Here is a 14,705-nt window from a genome sequence, read left to right on the forward strand (position 1 = left end):
ATTTCTCATGTTGGGGCTTCAATACAAGAGGGGCATTACAGACGAGCACTATGGAGGTATTTGGATGTTTTTTGGTGTGTCTTTTTGGATGAAGAAAAGTGAGCTCCGTTCGCAGCCGTCATATGGACATGCAGTGCTGCACGGAGCCCCGCTGTAACTCAGAGAAGGCACAGAGGACTCTGAAACTTCTCCCAGCCCTTAGTCGAATGAGGGTGAGTAGATAATGAGTGAAATTTGAATTTTGGGTGAACTATCCCTTTAACTCTTTCGCAACCACACTAATTCCTCAGCACATCCGCTCAGGACCACATGTTTTTGGCTATTTGTTTACCTTTTTCTCACGTCGAACTGAACTCTGTACATCACCTAGAAACAAACGGTTTTCACGTGTTTGAAGAGTGACTTTCCAACGTGCTCCTCGAAAAAACGACGAGTTTTTCCGCCGTTTCGTTCGTGAGTACGAAGGAGAAGAAGAGAGCTGGGTTTCTCCAAAAACGGAGCTCCCGCTCTAGTTTCAGAGAAAAACGCACTTTTGTGTCAAGTGGCAATCGGCTCATTTTACCGGCAGTGTGGCATGTCTCCCAAATCATTTCTACGGCTAAATAAATATATTTGTACGTAAATCTGGGGGGTGTGGCAGCGTGGAGTGCAGCGGTGCAGCGGTGTGGGTCTCTGGCTGCAGCGGAGCAGCTCCGTGACCGTGACACTGCTCTGTGACTGGCCGGCGATGAGTGCTCTGGGGCGGGGGCGGCCTGTCACAGCACCCGCTGCGCAGCGCCTGCTCCGCTGCACCGTGAAAACAGCAGTGATAACAGGCTTTCAGATCCAAGTCTCCAAACCAGAAACGTTTACAGCACCGGAAAAAGTTGCCAGACTTGTCATCGGTCGCTTTTATAAAAAAAAAAGTCACCAAGAGGGTTTGGAAAGTCGGCAGATTCAGCGAGAAAGTCGCAACACTGTAGCCGACAGCCGCACAGCGCTGCACGCTGTCCCCAGAGCAGCATTCAAGGAGACCGATTACTCAAACAAAACCAAGATCACACAGTTTATAAAAACCATTATGTTTTGATTGTAGTTTAAAACAGTTTTACATATCAGAGGACTACCATATTCACACACAGGGTACCTCAGAGTGTCTATTATCCTAATCTGTAAAAAAAACGGTTTTGACGAGTTAACGCGTCAATGGTCGTGAATGTTCGGCAGGCTGTGACGAGTTTACTCGTCAATGGTCGCGAAAGAGTGAACAGGGTTTTGGCCAGTGGTGTGCAGTCAGGGGTAGCAGGGCCAGCACTGCTAGCCCTGTCAAAAATGAAATAATTATTTTTTTTCATAATTAAAAAGTGATTCTGAAATGTGTCTGGAGTCAATTACTTGTTCAGTATGCAACTTTATCCAGAAAACGATTGGTTTTGTGGAACTCAAATTTCCTATGTCCTATAAATGTATCACAGCTCCGTTCCTCGACTGGGGCCAGCAGCAGTTGCATTGCTAGCCTTTGGTCGAAGCTGGACGCTGCTATTGGGTTAAAACGTTGAGTGACAGTATCATCAGCCAATCAGATTTTGATGTGTTATTGACAGAACGCCCCAGGGCCAGCGGAGTTTCTAGTGCTGGCTAGACTGTAAAAGAGAGTAACGACACCACCATTGACTCCCGTGGTAAGGGTTTTGCGCCCCGAGTGGCAGGATATGGGTATTGCAAAAGCGCCCAGAAAAAATAATCTACCGGTTACCATCACTTTGTAAACTTCCTCAAATATCTCGAACCGCTGGACGGATTGTCAACAAGGTTATTATAGCCCATAAGTTTAACCATGTCTGTTTCTGTATATCAAACCAAAGTCTGGACCCTCTCTTTATCCATTTTTAGATAAGCAGGCTTTTGGTGGAACTAGACACTGCCAAGACATGTTTGATGTTTTTAAGTGACGTCAGCTGTTAATGTGTGTGCTGCGCAAGATATTCCTGTGAATACAGCCTTGCAGTTCCCTCTGCAGTTCTACGTACACAGCCTGGGGCAATTGTGAAGTTGGTACTCCTTGATCACTGTCAAATACTAAAAAGATCTGTGCAAGTTGCTAGAATTAATCTCATTGCGTTGTTAGTCCAGTTTTCAGAGCTGTCGGCTCACCTGCAGGTTTTTCCAAAGCTAAAGTGCAAATACATCCAAGAAAGATTCAAGACAAACTGAAATCTGATTGTTGGGACCGGTTTTAGTGCAGGTTTGAGATGCTGAAAGGGTGTGAACGTATCTTCAGGATGCATGTAATCTTTTCTCGTCGCACACTGTAAGCTTTCAGTAAAAATAACCACTCACAGTGTTTGCCGCTGTGATAATAGCAGCTGAAGTTACATTTAAATCAGCCGTTGTCTCTTGACACAGGGAGAAAAGTAGCTGTAGAGATTTTGAGCTTTTATCTGATCAGCGTGAGAGACCATGAAAAGATAAAACTTGTGATCTGTTCCTGTGTTTCTGTTACTCCATAATGCTGACTCAGCTGTTGCGGTTGTAACCAAGCTGCTAAAGGTGAGATCAGGAGGAGCATCACCACCTCTTCCTGAACTGAACGAGGGCCATGCCTGGTTTATGCAGTTGAGAAAACAAAGTGGGGCTGTAATCAGGTTCATGATCTGTCCAACAGAGACACTGGTCTGTGACTGAGTGTAAACAAAATAGTCTCAAATCTCCTCTGGATCTTATCTGGATATGGGGTTTGCATGAATAACCACCACACACACACACACACACACACACACACACACACACACACACCATTAGCATATTTTTAAATGAAGTGCACAGGCTTCAAAACACACCCATGGATATCTCATCCATAAGGGAGACTTAAGTCTACCAGTATTCTCTTCCCTTATAGATGCTGGTTGTACTGTACTGTAAGTGTTGGAAGAAGGCTTTGTGAAAGTGGCTTGACAAAAGCTTTAGAAAAAAAGAGAGTATGCCTGCACACTCTGGTAGTAGGATATCACAGTGACTTTAATTGACAAAAGCTTTAGCCATCATTGCTTACAGGACATGGGGTTATTATACACTGTGAGCAGCGCTACATCTTCAAGGCAGATTAAAAGCTAGAGAAAGCTGATATTGGAAAGTGACAAGACAAAACAAGGCTGGCTTTAATAGTTAACAAAGGTGTTGTTTTCCACCTCTGGAGATGGCTATTGCTCAGTAAATTAAGTTTGATGCTGAACTTGCAGTTTCACAGCAAAACATCACCAATGCTTTTTGAACCTTTGATATAGGTGCTGGTGTGGACCAGAACAAGGTCGATAGGTTGGATTCTTGCGGTTCAGGTGGCATCGGTAAAATACACCATGAGATGGTTTTCTGCTCTAAGATGTCTTTATCTCCCCTGGTACAAAAAACTGTTTACAATCCCATCTGTACATTATGACTCTGCTAATAAACATAGTTATGAACACCAGCTCCTAACTAGAATCTATGCAATCATAAGTGTGTCAAGCTTGTTTACTAAGTAGGCCTACTAATGCTAATCGCTTGCACCTTTCTGTCAAAGTCAAAATAACACTAATTGAACGTTGAACGTCACCTGGATTAACAAACATATACACTTACTTTTCAGTCTGACCCACAGTTTAACACACAACACAGAACACTTTCTATTCAGTCCATGAGTCCTTCAACTTTTCTTGAATGCAACACAGGTTACGTCAGCAGAGCTTAACAGAGCTGCACTCAGGTGACAGGTTGAACTCTTAGGTCTTCAGCCACAGAGACTTTTGTGCAGCAGGAGTTCAGACTGTGTCATAGTTTCTCTCCTTAGAATATCAAACAATACAAGTCCAAGGCTGCCACTTACTTATGATAACTTTTTTTTTATCAGGTGTTGAGGTTTGGGAGATTCTTACATTTTGAGTCATTATTTTGCTGTTTGCCGTTAATGCTACTGTTCATTTACTAAATCCCCTCCTTGATGTAAACTGACTGAAAGCACATTTGGAGTATGATTGAACCTCGGGCCAGAAATGATCTCTCTCTTTTGGTTTTATTTTATAAATCCTTCTGTTTACTCAGCTCTGCCAACTGTCAGGCTCATTGAAAACTGTATGGAATGATGTGAAATACAAATAAACTTGACTAATCGTAGGTGGCAGCTGACAAGGTTGTTGGCAGCAAGTGACGACTTAATATTCATGAACACTCTCAGTCAGTTAGCACTGATTAGATGCAATGTTTGTGTACACATGTAAAAACATTAGATGGCTGGAAAATTTAAAAGAAAATTAAAAGCACTGTTTTTCCAAACATGTCAAAGCACAGCTGTGAGGACACAGCTGTGAACACAGTGGCTGATGCCTCATGACTGTAGAAATCCACTCAAATCCTTCATCGTTTGAAGTTTTATTGAATATCACAGTAATCTAGTAATATCTTGTGTGTTCATCCACAGCTGTACATTGAACAGGAGCTGCTTTTAATAGAGGCAGTTTGACTGAATGGTAACAGATATAGGCTAAATAATCAGCAAGCAAGTTGTATGGGAAAAAAATAACTTCCCATTCATCACTCCCTAAATCAGTAGTTCCAAAACACAGAGCATGATATTTCAACTAAATAGAAACAAGATAGTGAATATTAACAGGAGTCATGTACAGTAATTAATTGATACATAGGAACTTGGACAAATACTGTATATATATATATGTGTATATATATGCATTTTTTCCATAGTTAACGCGTGATTAATCTCTGTGAGGGTCTGTGACCTCGGCGGGTACAGCTCTGTGACACTACTGTGAGGCTGACCACTGGTGAGTGCTTTAAGGCGGGGGGCGGCATCACGGCAGCACCCACTGCACGTTGAAAACAGCTGTGATACATGCTTTTATGTCGGAGTCTTCTGACCAGAAACGTTTGTAACAACACCGGAAAAAGTCGCTAGATTTGCCGCTTGTCACTTTTGACAAAAAAAAGCCGCCAAGAGGATTTGGAAAGTCGCCAGATTTAGCAAGAAAGTCGGCAATACTGCTCAGAGCTCTGGTACATGGATGTATATCCACTCTCATTCTTCTTCTTCGTCTCAGGAGCTTAGTGGCGGTTGGCAACCAATTTGAAGGTGACTTACCGCCACCTGCTGGACTGGAGATCCCAGACTCCAGTCCAGTGGAGGAAAAACTGGGTCGCGATTTAAAAAATTTAATGCGTTATTTTTTTTTATTAATCACATCGCGATTAACGCATTAACTATGACAGCCCTAAAGGACTGAAATAAGTTGATACCAAAGTACCACATAATTCCAAATTGATGCCACAAGGGTAAAAAGTGATTAAAGAATTAAGACTTTGGAATTCTATATTTATTTGTAATAAGGACTATAGAACAATACAAACCAAACAACTATGACACAAAATATTTTAACCTAGTGCAGAAAAACACTACCTACCACAAGCCTACCACTGCACCACCACAGCAGAGTGTGGCAGAACCTGTCCATCCACCACCCCACCACACACCCCCCCCCCCCACACACACACACACACATGCATTACTGCAGAGCGGCGTCCGGTCAGTACATGAGCAGCAGCCTCAATGCTCTGTACCATATGTGCTGCATGGGCCCTGTCAACTCCACTCGGTTCAGTTTGGCCATTCACACTGTCTAACACTGTACCAGATGTGGCCTGCTGGCTAATTAGTAGAGAATAGGGAGATCTGTCAGAGTTACAGACACACAGTGATGATAGAGTAAATCCAGGGCCGGGTGCTAATGACGTAACGCACCATACACACACATACATACATACATACACACACCCCATGCAATCTTACACTGTGTTTAATCAGTCTAATTAACATTCAGTGCTGTCCTGTTGGAGAGCAGCAGTGGTAATTAGAAGCAGCTACACTATTTTGAAAATCCTTCAGCTTGGCCTGTGGCTTTTTCTTTTCTTTCTATTTTGAGCTCTTTGTCTGTTACATATTTGAATCGACAACTACCAGCCAATAGAAATTCAGCGTTTTCATGGTCATAGTATAGCAGGAACTACAGGCAGCAAATTGAAAGTCTACTCCAATCCCTCCATTCCTCCACCTGTGCCATATCCATGCTGACACTCTGACCTCTGACAGGAAGTTCAGCTTGCGCATGAAAGCCAAAAGGCCACGGGATGCGAGATGCGAGAGCTACCTGCTGTCACAAACCATCTCAGACAAACACACTCAATTAATAGACATCAGCGTTGAGCAGAAGGTCAATAACTTCAAGTCCTCTGCCGTCGCAGACTCGCACAAATGTCAGATGGAAATGTCAATAACCGTGTTCAGTGCATCACGGTGGTCACACAGACTGTTTTTCTCACTCCCTGTTTCTTTCTGAGTGACTTTGACTACTTCTTTATTCTGCTCAGGTTTGGGCAAGCTGCTGGGCCCTTTGAAACAATTTTGGATCTCTCCCTGTCGCATTGTCATTCCCCCTCCTCTTCCTCTCTCCATCCGCCCCTGTGTTTCTTCTTTTTCCCCGTCACTCCCTCCACCTTCACTGTCTGTCACCTGCTCTCTCCTCTCCCCTCGACTGCCGCCTGTCTTGGATCAATGCAGCTTTAGCCACTGTCACCTTCCAGCTCAGGTCATGTTTGCCCCCCCTCTCCACCCCCCTTCTCAATCTCTCTCCATCGCTCTCTCTCTCTCTCTCCCTGTGTCTCGGATCAATGCAGGGTTTAGCCATTGTCACATTGTAGTGCAGGTTGTGTTTTATTGAAGCTGTCAAGGCACTGACCTTTGCGTGTCCAGGGGAAGAAAGAGGGATGCCAGCAGGTATGATAGAGGGAGAGAGGGATGACCAAGCCACTTATGAGTCTAATCTGTCAACGGGATGGGGTGTGGAGGGGAGGGATTGGTCTGCCAAACTTTGGGCTTCAAACACACACCTACTTTATTTATTTCTTTATTTATTCCTCACATCACTCACCTGTGTTTGTATTCATTTGTTTTCTCCTCCTTTTTATTCAAGAACGCACAGATTCACTGAAGAGGAACATTCTTAACCCTCAGTGGAGGTTCTTTTTTCTCTGTCAGTACGGCAAGAGGAGGGCAGGGATACATCTCGTTGACACTCGGCATCAAACCTTTCACGGTCATAAATTAGAAGCTGAGGATGAGCAGTGTGAGCTGTTGTTTTCCTCTTCGCTCCATCTGCCTGTGGACCAGGTGAACATTAAAAGGGTTTTTGGTGGCGGCTTCTTTCATGAACACGTATTGCAATGCCAAAGACTTTTATAGTCTAGTTAATTATGTATCTGCATTTGAAACTCAAGTGCTATTCATCAGTGTTGTAGTGCGTATAAGAGCTGAACGGGGGATCTGGTGTTTTTCAGTAAAACCACACAGAATATAAATTAGCAGATTACCGCAGTGCTCTATCAGCAGGTGTCTGCAAGCAGAATTGCATGTATTTGAATAAAAGTGGGCTCTTACGTTGCATAAATGAGAATGAAAATGGAGTTAATTTCATATTTTACCTGTTATTATATGATTGATCTCTGCATTCTCCTAAATGGCAGTTTTTGAAGTGGGCTGAGATCAAGACATCCAAGTCTTTTACGTATGACACAATAAATAAAACTATAGCTGCTCACAACTTTTAGGGGGAGAACTTAACCTCCACTCATCACGCATTTCTCCTTTCTTTCTTGTTTTCACCAACACCCCAGAGGCTGAGATAGTTAAATCAGTTTGTGATGACACCATGTTGTCACACACACAGACACACACACACAGCACCGCCTCTGTGGACCACCACTGCCTCAACGAGCCCTCTCTCAGATGTCCCACAGAGACCATTTTACAGTGGAGGCTCAGTGGGATTTTCCAAAGCCCCACTTCTCAGGCAGGAGTGGACACTTTAACTGTGTAATAGCAAAGGCAGACAGAAAGAGCGAGAAAGAGGGACCGAGGAGAAAATAAACAAGATGATAGTTCTTAGTGAGATGGATACCTGTGTTGTAACATCATGTTAATTACATGCCAATTACATTACTTTGGAGACTGGACTTTGACACGTGCATCAATACAGTACAATTGTCTGAATCAATGATAATGTGTATTTGTTAAAGCAACATTGCGGAGTTTCAGCTCAGTGCTTCCACCATCTGGTTGAGAAGCGCTATCGTCTGGGGGGGAAACGAAAACAAAACTTATCAGCGAGCGCATCCAGCGTTTATTCCCATTAATAAACGACAGTATTTCCCACATGTTTGCAAGGAGATTGTGTGGCGGGTGGTCGGGGGAGGGAGTGTGTGGGGTGGGGGGGGGGGGGGGCGGCGGCGACGACGAGGGGAACCGTAAGTTTCGCTTTTACCCACCACGTCTCTCCCTCGACGCAGAGGGGAGGGGGGAGGAGGGGGGGCGGTGTTTTGTATCCGTGCAGGGAAGTTACATGGTGCAGTTTCAGCCGACGCGACCCGGCTCAGGCTGCAGCAGCAGCACCATTCATCCTATTAACCATTTTTCTACCATTGCAATGAGTCTGGAAACATTATTTTAAGGCCGAAAAACTCTGCAATGTTACTTTAAGTATTCATGTATTTTAAAACATCTTTAATTTACCCTGTAGACATTTCTACAGTATAAATGGATAATGAAGGACAATAAAGAAAAATAGCTTTATATAACAACTGAAGATTGTTCCGTATTTTAGTGTTTCTCATATTCTGCAAATAGGGGAGCATACATCAGCCCGACTGCCCAAAAGTCCGACGGCTCATTTCTCCGACTACTCATTCTACAGTGTTAAGGTTAGGTTTAGGGTAAGGTTAAGGGTTACGGCTACTTAAGTCGGAGAAGTGGGGGGTCGGACTAATGGACGCAAAAATAAAGAAATGTATGGTCGGAGAAATGGGTAGTCGGACAGACGCCATGCGCCCCTGCAAATAAGGTTAAAGCTAAAATGATGAGTTGATCAAAAGAAAATGTATCATCAACCACAATAAATAATTAGCAACCATTTTGATAATGTTAAGACATTACATTTTCAATGTAGCAAAACTTTGAGATAGTCATTGCACCTTTGTTGCTATTTTTAAGAGCAAGCCGTGATAAATTATTTGTAGATTAAAGGTGCAACATATTGATTTTTCCCTACTTTGGCAGGTGGTTATTGCCAGTAGTTTCTTCTATTGTTTGCTTAAAGAATGAGAAATTAGAATAGCAGTGCTTCTTCATTCTGATGCCACAGTGACGAAACTATTACTAAAATATTAGCAGAGGGTCGTGGAACAGGCTGGGGCTAGCTGGTTAGCATGCTAACTTTAGTAGAAAGAAACAAGTGATGGAAACAGAAGCAAAGAAGAAAATTTGAGTTGTTTTCTCAACGAGTGAAGAACGCTGAAGTCACAACTTTTCTTATAAAGCGCATAACGCGCCAAATCTCTGCATGCATGTGTAGGATTGTAATGTACTGTATATTCATTTTTCATCAGGCACGAATAAGCTGCCTCCTACAAGACTTGCATTGTGACAGTGCGCCGGTGGGGTCTGTCTATTTTTAAACAGTGGAGGCCAACCACAGGGTCGAGTACGGCACCAATAAAAAATAATTATGGACGTCCCAGTCATATGTAAAACAATGCATTTTTTGTGATGTCACAACTAAGAAAACTAACGTTGGGGAATTCCAGAAATAATAATAATTGTTTGACATGCAGATGCGTGGGCAGTGCAGTTGTAGAAATAGGATAATACAATTAATTCAGATGGATGATTAATGTGCACACGTGGATTCGGGTTACGCCAGAGCCTGTTGGCGCATCTCTACTGTAGCACAAGCAAACGCTTCCATCTTGAATCTTTAATTAATGATAAAAAAACAAAAAAGTAATGTGTCAGTTTCATACACTAAAATGAAGCACAAGATGCTGAAAATGGTTTATTTATAATTGATCATTGTTACTGGATGTCATCTTAATATAAAGTAATAGCTATTGGTGTAATATAAGAATTACCATTGGAGCATTGATAATTGCCTCGATGACAAAGAGAGAGCAACACTCATCTCTCCCTCGTTGGTGACAGCACCTTGACTGGATAGTGTTTTTTTTTCCCCTCTCCTCTTCTTTTTCTTCCTCTCCTGTCAGACCTGTCATTAGTCACAGCTCCCACCTGTAACTTGAGCTTATTTAGATGATTTCACTGTGCGCAGGTGGCACATATCCTTTATGTCACACAGTGGGACAGACTAATGGACACTGGATATGAGGGGGATTTCATCCTCCACTTTAATGATTCCTTTCTCTCTCTGTCACTCAGCCCTTCTTCCCTTCCTTTCTTTCAGTGCTACATATATTTGCCATCAGATTCAGTCTGACTGACAGTGCAAAGGGGAAGTCTCAATCTCAGCCTCTACTCTGTGTCCAGCACTCCTTATCAAAACTACACATTGTGAATGTGTGTGTGTGTGTGTGTGTGTGGGAATGTGTCAGTACAATGACACAAATCCAGGACACCGGTCATCTGTGTGACTGGAGCAGTATGTGTTTTTGTGTGTGTGTGCTTGTCAGTGAAAAGGGGGAAAAGCTGCTTGGCTGCTGAGCAGATCTGGCGACCTCGGCTCATGACAAGCAGCTGTGTCCGCTGGTGCCCGAGGAGGTGGACGTTGCTGGCTTCACGCCATTCTCTGCATTACTTTTGAAAGCAGAGCCAAATCTGAGGGCCGCCCGGGCTCCCTGCTGTGTCATCACCAATACGGCTGTTTTGAGGAGCCGCTATGGTCTTCTTCGGCAGCCTTATCAGGGATGAGAAGTATAACATCTGCCAACCGCCGATCCAGCCCACAGGAGGTGACGTCAACTTGTTTAAGGCCTCTTGAAGAGAGCATCATGTCTTCAGATGTGCTACGCAGGTTGCCGCAGAGGTCTGAGTTTCCATGATAACGGCAGAGAGACTGTCCAACTGCATTATTAGCCTAGGTTAAAATACTGAAAAACAGGTCCGTGTCGATGTATTTTGTGACACTACTAATATTAGTTCTGTAATTTTTGTCTTATTTCTGTTTGGCTGATAATGAAGCTCAAGGTTTAATTTTCATGATGGTTTAGAGTGGTTTAAATAGGAAGTGGTCTCATAGATTCAGTGAGTAACACTGTGGTCTACAACTTGATCCTTGCTTATTTAGCTTCTTCCCATTGAGTCAAACTGTCTCCATTAAAAGAAGTAGAATTAGATCAGCTCCTGTTTGCACTGTAGCCTCTCGCATCCATTTAGACTCAAAGATAAACTAATTAAATTGATGTTAGGTAAAGGTCACAAGGTAAAGTCATGGTGACTTCACAAAACATGTGATTGGTCATAACTCACAAATTTAGACACTAATTATGACACAATTTATCACATGTCTAATAGGATGAAATAAAGTGGTGACATTTTATATCCAAACGGTCAAAGGTCAGCATCACTGTTTTGCAAGAGTGATTCTGGACATCATTCATTTCAGGTAATCGGGAAGTGGGGAGTGTGATCTCTCTTCCTGGATCTTGACTGGTTGGTGAACATGTGCAACCATGATGCGGTGACTCATAGATCATCCTGTTGTTGTTGGTGTGATTGCCGTTAGATCAGATACATTCAGGTCTAATGATCGTTGATTTTTTTGATCCGGCCTATGTAAATACATGTTTTCAATTCATTTTGGTGAGGTTTGACTGCTCTGTCTTAGACCTCTACCTCCTACTACAGCTCATAATAAAATACATGCTTATTAGGAGATGCATTGCTTCTTGTGAAACTGCTAGTGTTGAGTAAACAATCCGTCATTCTCTCTCTCTGTCTGTCTTTGTGACCCCGATGTCCTCTGTCTCTCAGTGGGGAGGCAGGACAGTGTCCACAGGAAGCGTCAGTGTTTACAGTCACTCTGATGAAGCAAAAACAACAGGTTGAAGGTGTTTACGCTTCCCTAAGGTTTCACTGTTTTCATGCTGTAGGCATCCAACTCATGATTTGGCCCAAAACCACCCCGTACACTGTGTGTGGTCATGTTAATACCTCTCTGTTTTGGTTTGGGCTTTCCGTTTTTGCTTTTTATGCATTTGGGACAGAATGTGTGCCTACGAGTATGCAGCAGAGCTGAGGTTTGTGTGTGCACGCTTGTGTGTGTGCATGTGCGTGATGCAGCATATCCCCGCAGGCGAGATGAGGTGTCCTTCGTGGCATCTTGAGTCAGAAACTATAAAACTTTAAACACAGTTAAGCTACATTTCAAGGACGCGGCCACTAAAGCGCCACAGTTTGGTAAAGACCTCAGGGCTCTGTGTCTTTGCTTCCGTGCTGCCGCTGCATCACTGCATCCAGCCCGACACTGACAGGTCACTGTGAGTGTGGAAACCCTGCAACTCTATCATTTTACTTTGCTGTCTGTCATTGTAAACAGGCACCACAGTCAGAATATGCAGATGATGTGAAGGAGTATAAAGCTGAATGGTAGGGCTGCAACAATTGGCATGTTTTACTACACACATACACAAACATGAGCACATGGACAGGTTGCGTTGTAACGGTAATAAACAAATGCGCTAAATCGTGCTAATGTGTTCAACCCCCCCCTCAATGTTTGATGTTGATTTTCTTACGTAAGTCCACCTGGACATTATATTCTAATTAAAAGTGTTGGGCCTCATCAGAGTTGCTTTTAGTTGGTACAGAGTGTTCACAGCAAACAGCTTCGCAAGCAGCAGTAGTGAGGCTCACGCACAGACCTTTTCTTTTCTCCAGCTGTCAGCAGAAGCAACCACAGAAATACAAATTCAGGTGTGCCTGTGGGACATCAGGTGTGCACAAAGCAAAAAACTAAAATTGTGTTTTTTTAAAATTTTTATTATTATTCTAATTGTACGATCTCAGAAGAACATAATTTAGGAGTTGAGAATGTTTTTTTTTCTTTTAGTGCTGGAGTGATTTTCCTTAGTAATAGTGTAAGACTGTTGCATGAAAGAAGAGGCAAAACTGGAGTTGTGGTCTCCATACTGAACATGCATCTGCATCACATCATGTTCTCTGAGAGGAACAAAAACCACACAGTTGCGATCTGTTGCTATTTGCACAGTTCGTCTACATGGTATAACAAACACATTTATCAGCTGCTTCTGTCCTGACCCGGAACAAGAGTAATGAGGCTGAGATGGAGGCTGATTAGAGTTGGAGTGACCTCTGTCTCCTGGGTTAAAGGAGTCTGAACTTGGTGGGCTTCCATAGCTTTTGCTGCAGTGGTTGATCCTTGATTGGAGCAGAATGAAGGTGGAGGCACAGTCCCAGAAAACTTAAGTTTTCATTTCAGCTTTTTCCTGACTGTTGCTATCTTTTAGCTTGTCTTTGTGCCAGCCATCTTGAATGTCAGGTAGCTCGCTATGGTCTGTCAGTGATGTAAACAGTTCAGACACAGCGTTGCCAGTGCCACCCATACCAACCTGAAGGCTGAAATCATGAAATCCTTCCATTCATTGGTTTGGTCTCTAAATTAAATTCCAAAAGTGTATAAAACAATATGAAATGATGTTTTGATATAAATATACTGTATGTACATGTGGGGCAGTGTTTGACAGCACAGGCACTTCTGGGCTCCTCCATGACAACGCTGGCACCTGTCAGGAGTCTGTCCCACGTTGGTGAACGCCATCAGGGCTACGTGCCACTACCACCAAGAGAGCACAGCAATGTCTCTCCATTTAAAATAACAATAGGTTTACAACATTAGTTAAACTAATATTTGATTAAATTGAATGTCTCTTCCTGTTTCTCCCCCTAAACTGAAACCACTGATCTGTTTAACAGTAATGAGATCTCAGAAAACACCTCTGGTAAAAGAAACTGAAGAGAAACAAGGAGAAAGTGCAAATAAGCTGCTGATTACGTGCTAAAGACGAGCCATATATTTGCTGCGTTAATGGTATTTTTAAAATCCATTTTCCTCCCAGATCTTTATGTTACTTTTTGTTCTGATCCATAAAACCAAAAATAATGAGCCCTGCATAATACACAGCGGGTTGGGCGTTTAACCTTCTCCGCAGGCATTGCTGCACACATCAAACTTTTAACCCGTACATAATGTGAGCGAGAGAGTGCGTCTCTTCTCCCAGCAGATCAAAGGGTAATTGGAAGAAATATCTCATGTGGTGGGATTTGCAACTTTTCTCAGTGATTTTCCTGCAGGATGGATGGAATTTGATTTTTTTTTAATGGCCATTAGTGAAGACCTTGATGGACAGAGGTCAAATAATCCCTGACCTGAATAATTACTATAAACACCATTTTACTAATAACTATCAACGAGCTCCCACACTCACACTTAACCTCTAAAGTTACCTCGCATAGATGAGCAGCAGCACTGAGAGAAGGTCACCATTTATTTTAGCACAATTCAATTTCCAATTTACCTACAGGTCCATATTGTAATCCCCTGTCTGCTGATCAGCTGCATTGAATTAAAGTTCTTGTCTCCACAGGTTTTAATCATGTTGACATAATTAAAATGACGTTTTTTTGTCATCAACAACATTTCTTTTGGATGTCATAATGATTGAGCCTGCAGCACTCCAGTACATGGTGTGAATAGGGGGTGAGTGAGGAGAACCAAAGAAAAAAAAATGGAATGAAAAACATGATAGTGAAATATCTGCAGATTATTTAACTTCTCCCTTTATGGCTTTCACACTGTGCCAGGATCTTTCCTCTCTCCTAG

General features: G+C 42.8%; 1 protein-coding gene across 2 annotated transcripts in view; it reads left to right on the forward strand.

The window, feature by feature from the left end:
- grm7 (glutamate metabotropic receptor 7) overlaps positions 1-14,705 on the forward strand; it is a 304,574-nt gene that overhangs the window by 89,736 nt on the left and 200,133 nt on the right. The gene's annotated exons all lie outside the window — the stretch shown is intronic.

Source organism: Trachurus japonicus, chromosome 5, assembly GCF_045865225.1.
Source record: "Trachurus japonicus isolate A0001 chromosome 5, Traja_1.0".
In the NCBI taxonomy this organism is placed as follows: domain Eukaryota; kingdom Metazoa; phylum Chordata; class Actinopteri; order Carangiformes; family Carangidae; genus Trachurus; species Trachurus japonicus.